The sequence below is a fragment of the Periophthalmus magnuspinnatus genome, chromosome 24, assembly GCF_009829125.3.
Source record: "Periophthalmus magnuspinnatus isolate fPerMag1 chromosome 24, fPerMag1.2.pri, whole genome shotgun sequence".
In the NCBI taxonomy this organism is placed as follows: domain Eukaryota; kingdom Metazoa; phylum Chordata; class Actinopteri; order Gobiiformes; family Gobiidae; genus Periophthalmus; species Periophthalmus magnuspinnatus.
Genome location: NC_047149.1, coordinates 9,646,471 through 9,654,873, shown reverse-complemented (window position 1 = coordinate 9,654,873; position 8,403 = coordinate 9,646,471).

The following is an 8,403-nucleotide window of genomic DNA, read 5'->3' as shown; positions in this document are numbered from 1 at the left end:
TAAAATGTGCAAATGATATATCTATATATGCTATGTGTTAGCAGTTAATACCCCATAGACATAAAATACCCCCCTCTTTAAAAATGTGTCATGTGTCAAATGGGATCTAAAATGTAACATAGTCTATGGATGTGCATTTTTTGTTATGATGGTTGATGCAATCATTATATGTGTATAATATAGATGTACATTTTAAAAAAATAGATTATATTGCAATATTATGGACTCAGAATAGCTCGCCATGAATGAGATCCAAATAAACAAACAGAGCCTTAACACAATGCAGGTTTGGATTTGGGACTGTTAGTATAATATAATTCACACTGGCATTGGCAAGATTTATTTAGCAACATCTCCTCAGAGCAGATTACAGGGCTGAAACTCAGAGATCTGCTTTTGCTAAAGTCATATGTTTGAGTAATGTGAGAGAGTGGGTCGACTAACCACAGACTGGACTGGCACAGACCACTGGCTCATTTTGTCCTTTAACAGTCTCCAGGGCTGGGGGGAGTTTTGGAACCTAATTATTGTTTTGAAACGTTTTTAATATACATAATCATTTCAGATCGTTAAAAATATTTCCACAAAAACAGGTGAAGTGGTCATATTACTCTTTGTCATCATTTAGTTTGGCTTGGTTAGAGGCAGTGACTGTGAAGGGCTCTTTTGTCAGTGTACAGAACTATAAAGACTATTGTATTGACAGCTTAGTGCACACACATTTCTAAGTGCATGTTTGAATAAATACAACTTCTGTTTTTATGGTAAAATAAGTTCTGATTTTATGAGTAAAATAAAGAAAAGGTTCTGTCTGGCCCTTGGAGTGGGAACTGCACAGAATCTACGCGTTCTTGGTTTTCTTCTTGAGCTTCTTCATCCAGCTCTGGTCCTTGTCCTTTTTGGTGTTCTTTAGCTCGGGCATTTCCAGTTGGACGCTCCTTTTTAGGTCAGGCATCTTCTCCTCCTCTGTCATGTCAGTTCAAGTCAGTGAGATTTACATTTTCTCTCTTTTAAGACATCTGTGTAATCCCTCAGTTGTCCAGGTACGATCCATTGTAAAAGTTGTAGCAGTGAAGACATTCTGCTGCATGGATGAGCAGCAAAACGTCTTCACTGCTACAACTTTTTGTCCAATTGACAGATTTGAGTTTTTCTTTCTCTTTTAAGACATTTATGTGTATTTTCAACACAACTAATTCAAATCATTAGTGATAACTGAGCCTTAAAAGAGATCGCCGACATGAAGCGCTACCATCTTACTACTTTGTTCTTCCCCATGTTTTCGTGTCTGTATTTGGCACAATATAACTCCTAAAGTCTGTATTTGCTTTTGTAGTTGTTGAAATGTGGGTGGCAAGGCAACTCCTCTAGCATTTTTTTTTATTAAGCAGGATATGATTTGGTAAAGGAAAAACAAAAGGTTCTCATGTTTTCCTATCTTTACAGGAAAAACTAGTCTTTACACCATATTAGGACCTTACTGTGTACTTGCTGACTCACTCTGGTCTGGTACCAGGTGCTAGTCCCATCCACACAGCCACACAGAGAAAAATAAGCCGTACCTGAGTCTGTTTTTCCAGCTGCCTCTGTAATGTGCAGCTCTGAGCTCACGTCTCACTGTGTTGGCATTAGCTAACGTCCCCTTCTCAGGCACCTCCAACCGCTGGCATCATAAATTCACCAGCTCTACAGAAGGCAATGTGGAAGAACCATGTATTATTCTATCTACTGAACAGGTTTAGACTCCATCAACATGTTGTAAAGTTTAATCTAGTGCTAAGGGGTAACAAGAAGCGCTGCCTTTGAAATCCAGTTAACCTGATTTTTACTGTCCAAAAAACATGAAATACACAATTAGAGTAGCACATTTTAAACAGTTTGCAGTGGTTCAAAGATTATTCATTTGTCTTGTAAACATCTTAATTATTCACCGCAATGAGTTTATAAGTACTTTTCACAACTTTCAGAGAACAGTGTGAACTCAACTAGCATGCTAACACACACTTCCGATATGGTTTTTAAGTAGCACTTGCTGTAGGTCACTCATGTAATTTACTTTTCCCAGGTACTGAGCAAAGGGAGATTGTTCATTCTTTACCATTTCCAAATTTTGGAGTTGGGAGTGTTCATTAGTTTAATTTTTTTACTTTTAATTTTCTGTGTATTTGAAGTGTAAATTTAGTTTTTAGCCAGTGTTGTAAAGAGGATATCAGTTACAAGTGCAAGTGGCTACTGCTGCTAAAACTGAAGTATGAAAAGTACTGCTCAGAGTACTGGTAGTTACTTTCACACCATTTTAGCAGCATTTTAGATTTTTATACAACTGTTTCCATCTGACTCAGTTTTAATCCAATCCAGGTATTTTTTGAGCATTGGCCAAACAGGAAAGGGAAAAAAACTTTCTAATTTTTTTCTCATGTTTTTATATGGTACAACCCTGGGACGCACACAATAGTAACTTCATTTGCAGAAGAGCATTGCATTTTACTTTTAAATGTCCCTGATTCATTATCTATTGTAAATTGACCAAATCACTAAAAGTTAGAGACTGCACCACCAATACGCTATCCAGTGCCCTTTCGTCACTAAGTAAATATACTAAAACACAATTATATGAATTACAAAGGGCCAGCCTTGAATTTAAATAAACAGCTTTAGTGTGGCTGACCTCACTTCCTTGAGTCAGCACAAAGTCTGGTCCTTTGGGGAGAATTACACCATAAACTATGACCTCACTGTAATGCAAATGTACTCAGGAGACTTCAGCCAATCACGGACAGGAACCGTTACACCCAGGCAAATTACAATTCACCATGCAACAACAAGAAGATCCCTGTATCTTATCTTCTCGTGTCACCAGTTCAAAACATGCAAAATGGGCTAATATTTGACACAATTACATAGCTTAGATCTGGAAAGGTGATGATTATGTTATGTTACAGTATGTATTCAGTTTCCATTTTGAATTAAGGATCTATTCATTGATCTTATAGCATGGTGACCTATTACTTTTATCAACTTCTAATCAAAAATACTTTCGCTGTATCAACATAAATGGAAAGTCACCTTTTTATATTTTTGATGTGTACAAATTATGTTACCTGGCCATCCAAAACCACACGCTTTGACAGAACTTTACAAAGATGAGTGGGTCTGGAACCGTATCCTGTCTGCCCGATTCCAAAAGACATGATTGACAGGCGGATTAACCAATCAGAGAGACGCCTGGTCTGTACATGTCAAAACAAACATAGCGCGTTACACATAAAAAAGTTTAAACATCGAGGACTAAGAAACAGTGTAGATTTCAGCAAGCAAAGCATTTATCTCAGGTAAAAGAAGTTAAATATTTTGTTCTGAATATCAAGAATTTTTGAGAGATAGCTTCCACATTTGAGAGACACATGATACAAAGTAAAGGCTGTGGTCGGATTATCCCAAGTTTGGACAGAGGTATTTCATGCTCTAAAGTTCAGCTCCAAAATGCTCTGGATTTGAACAGAATGTAGAAGGGACTGGCTGGTTAGGCAACAAATTATGTTCCAGATTTAAAAAAAAGGTATAACACTCCCTACAACGATGGACAATTAAGGTCTTGAGGTGTTCATACTTTGCCTAATTCACTTTATTCTACAGTTTCTATCTTTTTTCAGATATCCTTTTGAGGCATGCTGCAGAAATCTAAGTAATTTACCCCATGACCAGGGGTGGCGCCACACCTTTTTTTGTTGGAGGAGCTTTGGGGGGGGCTAAGTTCTTCACAGTTAACATTTAAATCCTACCATGTTTGAGTCACTGTTTTGAATCTGGTTCGCCCCTGTACTGATTTATAAAACCTTGCCATTTGAACCATTTTGCCTCTCAAGTCCCCCCTGTTGCCCCCCCTGGCCATGACCTCCACCAATGCCACGTTAAATCATCAGATATGGTTTATAATTGACGCCAAATGAATGTTTAAATTGCACAATGAACCAATAAACAAAATGCTGAATGGTGTTTTTATGACATGAGGTCGCGTACTTGATGCACAGCCAAAGAACAGTATATGATCCAAACTATGCCATGAAAGGAGTGCTAACATGACGGTGGTCTCTATGTGGTTTTCTCTTTTATATTTCAATGGAACAACACAAGCCACAGTTACTGCAGGGACACATGGCGGACAGCTGTGGAGCAGTCTCTGTACGTGAACCTGATCTTTGTATTCTTTTTGCCATTAAAACCATCTTCACAGTTTATCAATGAGCCAAAAGATAACATGTTCTTGTATTTAACACTCTTTGGGGGTCTCCAGTCTTCTGCAATAACATTAGAAACACAATATGATGTGGTTTAGCAAACTGTCGTGTTTTTCTTGAGGATTTGGTTGTCACTTTAGGTCATAGGCAGTACAGTATAGCTGCAGCTGGAAGTCATTGTGTTGAACTGGAAAATGTAGGCAATTTTGGATTTATACTTTCAGTTTCCATTGTAATTGAAAGAAATATTGACTTGGTGTGACCTCTTCAGTCCTCAATCTTTCCCCGACAACATCTTTTCTGAAATGACAATGACTCTCCCGCTTATACACTTTATAAGATGTATCCATTTATCTTATTGTAGGAGCAACTAGGCCCATGGGGTTGAGGTGAGGTATGGATTTGACTTTGTTTACAGTTTAAACCAGCATTATCTAACTTTTCTGGCAGAGCGTCCATCACCTGCTTATTTCACGGAGGTATTATTTTTATGGCTTGTAAACAAACCTTTCCATCTCGGATTTAATTAATTACAGATGTTGTTATTGCTTCAGGTTTCAGGGTTTTAGAGGTAGTCACCTGGACATTGTTTTTTCCAGTCAATACGTTTGAGGCTTTATCCAGAATCCATTTTCAATTTGATGGCACTGGTGTGTCACATGGAGGTTGTCACAATGATACCCAAAAATCAAAACTGGTAAATAATAATACTTTAATCAACAAAATTGCATGGAAAATTCCAAAATGGTCCAAACACAAAGAACTCACAGAAAGAAAGGACTGTGACAATGCACAAAGAGAGGACAAGGGGAAACATGAGGCTAAAATACACAATGAAACAAGGAACAGGTGAAATAATAGGGTGAATAGTTGTTGCAAAACAACTTTCTCCAGCTAAACTCAGACAAGACTGAAGTCATAATCTTTGGCCCACAGAAACAGAGAAAATGTCAGCAGTCACCTCCAGATCTCTCTCTCTAAATTCTTCAAATCAGACTAGAAATCTAGGGGTAATAATGGACTCAGGCTTGAACTTTAACAGCCACATCAAATCAATAACATCTGCAGCTTTTTACCATCTAAAAACATTGCAAAAATCAAAGGTTTAGTGTCAAAGCCAGACTTAAAGAGGTTTATCCATGCATTTCTCTCCAGTAGGTTAGACTACTGTAACATCCTGCTCACTGGCCTCTCCAAACGAGCCTTAACACAGCTGCAGTACATCCAGAACACTGCTGCTCGAGCCCTGACTAGAACCAGGAAGTAGGAGCACATAAATCCTGTGCTCAGGTCTCTGCACTGACTCCTGTGGCTCAGAGAATAGACTTTAAAAGCAGCTCTGCTTGTGTAAAGTCTCTCCATGGCCTAGGTCCAAAGTACATCTCTGACATTTTAAAGCCACATGAACCATCTCACACTCTGAGGACTTCAGGGACCGGCCTCCTGCTGGTGCCCAGAGTCAGGACTAAACATGGAGATTCAGTGTTTCAGTTTTATGCAACTAAAACCTGGAACAGTCTTCTTGAAGATGTGAGACAGGCCTCTACTTTGACAATATTTAAATCCAGGTTCAAAACAGTTTTGTTTAGCTGTGCATATGACTGAAAGGTTTTTATTCTGCACTTTTCTCTTTTAATGTTAATTTGATGATGATTATTTATGTTTTGATTTGTTGCATTGCTTTTAAAATGTCGTTCTTATTCTCTAAAGCACTTTCAATTACTTTGTGTACGAATTGTGCTATACAAATAAACTTGCCTTGCCTTGCATAGGGTGGGGCAGGAAATCAACACACAGCAAGTAAAACTCAAAAACACAAGCAAACAGAACACATGTCAAATTAAAACTCCAAAGACATGAACTATAGAAATAAGACAAACTAAAACATGGAAAACAATGCAACAAAACATGATCCATGACAGATGTGAGACACTACGACATATAGTACTAGCAACAAACCAGTATCATCAAATTGGACATAGCTTCTGTAATGGAGCTGAAACGTACTGACTGCAAAAAACAGAGTCCAGATGAATACCTCTGAAACATTCTCTAACTAACTATGGGAGAGACAAAAGTATATCCATTATCCATTATGTCTTTGCAGCGAGATGGAGATGGCTGATGACTCTTATATTACATCAGATAATACTTTAATCTAAAAATACTTCTACTATTATTATTTCTCTTTGAAGGCTGCTCCCACACACTGACCCTGCCCAGACCCCATGTTGGACATTGTTTAACCTTGTGTTCGATGTAGTTTTTTCTGGGAGAGGCAGTATTAAACTCTCCGTGTACGTCCTGCCTGTGTCTACTATAACACCCACCCCACTGGTCTCCATGGGAACCGCTGTGGCTGCACACTTTGACTCCTCTTCAAGTTGTTTTGTTTCAGATCAACTTCATTTACTCTGCTCAGTGGTAAACCATGGTTATTACATGTTATATAATCCAAGCCCGCACTCTGGAGGTAGGTTAGGGGTTTTGTTTGGATTTAGTTTGGATTTGGTTTTCAAAAGATTGTATTTTTTTTTTCACTTTTCTCCATGTGATACTTTTCAAAGGACAGCACTGCAGGAACAATCATCAGTTTATTTAACTTCTTTGTGATCCCTTGTGTTTCTTCCATGGTTTTTAATGCACATAATCCTATCTGATGGAGTAAATATCAGTTTGGGACTAAACACTTGCCTCAACTTCCTATTCTCGGAGAAGCCACATTGATGATAGTGTTGACCAAAGCATCATAACAGCAGAGAGATGTTAAACTTTTGTTAAATCCAGTTGAGAAAAAGCATAGAAGTTTTCCCAAATCCCTTTGCATATCTCTATTGCTTCCTTAGTCCTTAGTGCACAATAGGGACAAGTAGGAAAATGGCGCCGAAAAAGAAAAAAAATCTGTTATTAAGATGTGCCCTTAACATCCCAAACATGTCAAGCTAAATGAACCTCTTTGAAGTAAATCATTACGGATTCAATAGCAAACTAAAACAACAGGATCATGTAGCGCAGATTAACACGAACATTCCCGACTAAAATGACGAGTCTGACGGCAGCAGTTACAGAGAGAGTGGCAACAGTTTTTCAACAGAAAGTGAATTGCAGTCAGTCGATGGAGCTGGGAACATACCCATGCTCACTTCCTATTTGGTATGTGGCGGCTAGCGGGTTAGCTATGTCCATTTATATGTACAATCTATAGTCTGCATCTGATTATAAAGCATTTTACTGTCCATAATCAGGAAGTGCAAGGAAGCATGCTAGTTGTTGTTAGTATTACAGCAACAAAACTCTGCACAGGTCTCTGAGAGTTGTGAAAATTGCTTATAAACTCATCCCGTTGAATAAGTATGTTCAGTATGTATAAGATATGTGAGGAATAACTCTGGACAACTGTAAACTGTTTAAAATGAACTAGTTATGTTTTTCACGTTTTTAGGACAGTACAAATCAGATACAGTGTCTTTAAGTTAAACAATTGGCACTACATCTTTTCATAATTTGGGTCAGTTTGCCAATTCCTTTACATAAATAGTAGTGTAATGTGCTTTGGTTTTCGGCCCTCTGTCTGTCTGTTTGCACTGTCTCGGCCAGGCTTACACCACATGACCATATGGACCAGGGGACGACATACGCAACCAATTACATGGATTTATTACTTTGATATACATTATACTATTATACGCTGACTGTAGCATAGCACAATAGAGCAAACAAAGTGCAGTTCCCATAGGGGCTGTCGATGTTAGAGCCGTACACTTGATGTTGTGAAAGCTGCCATGTTAATTGTGGCTTTGAGGGAGCTGGTGGTCCCCGAGGCAATCAGGGATAATTATGGGATGTTGGTAATGTCACTGCCTTAATTACACAAACATAACCTACACAATGCATTCCAGTGGATAGAAAGAAGCAAAACTCATTACTCGGTGGGTAGAGTGGCCAAAAATGTACACAAGTCCAGTACTATTACTTTGAAATAGTATTAGAGGAGTAGAAGGTCAAAATAGTGCTCCAGGATATTAATAGTACAAGGGTTAAAACATGTTTGAGGAACTATTTGAGTAAGAGTACTTTTAAGAAAGAAAGAAAGAAAGACAGATATAGATATAGATAGACGGACAGATAGACAGAAAGATAGACAGATAGACAGACAGACAGGTAG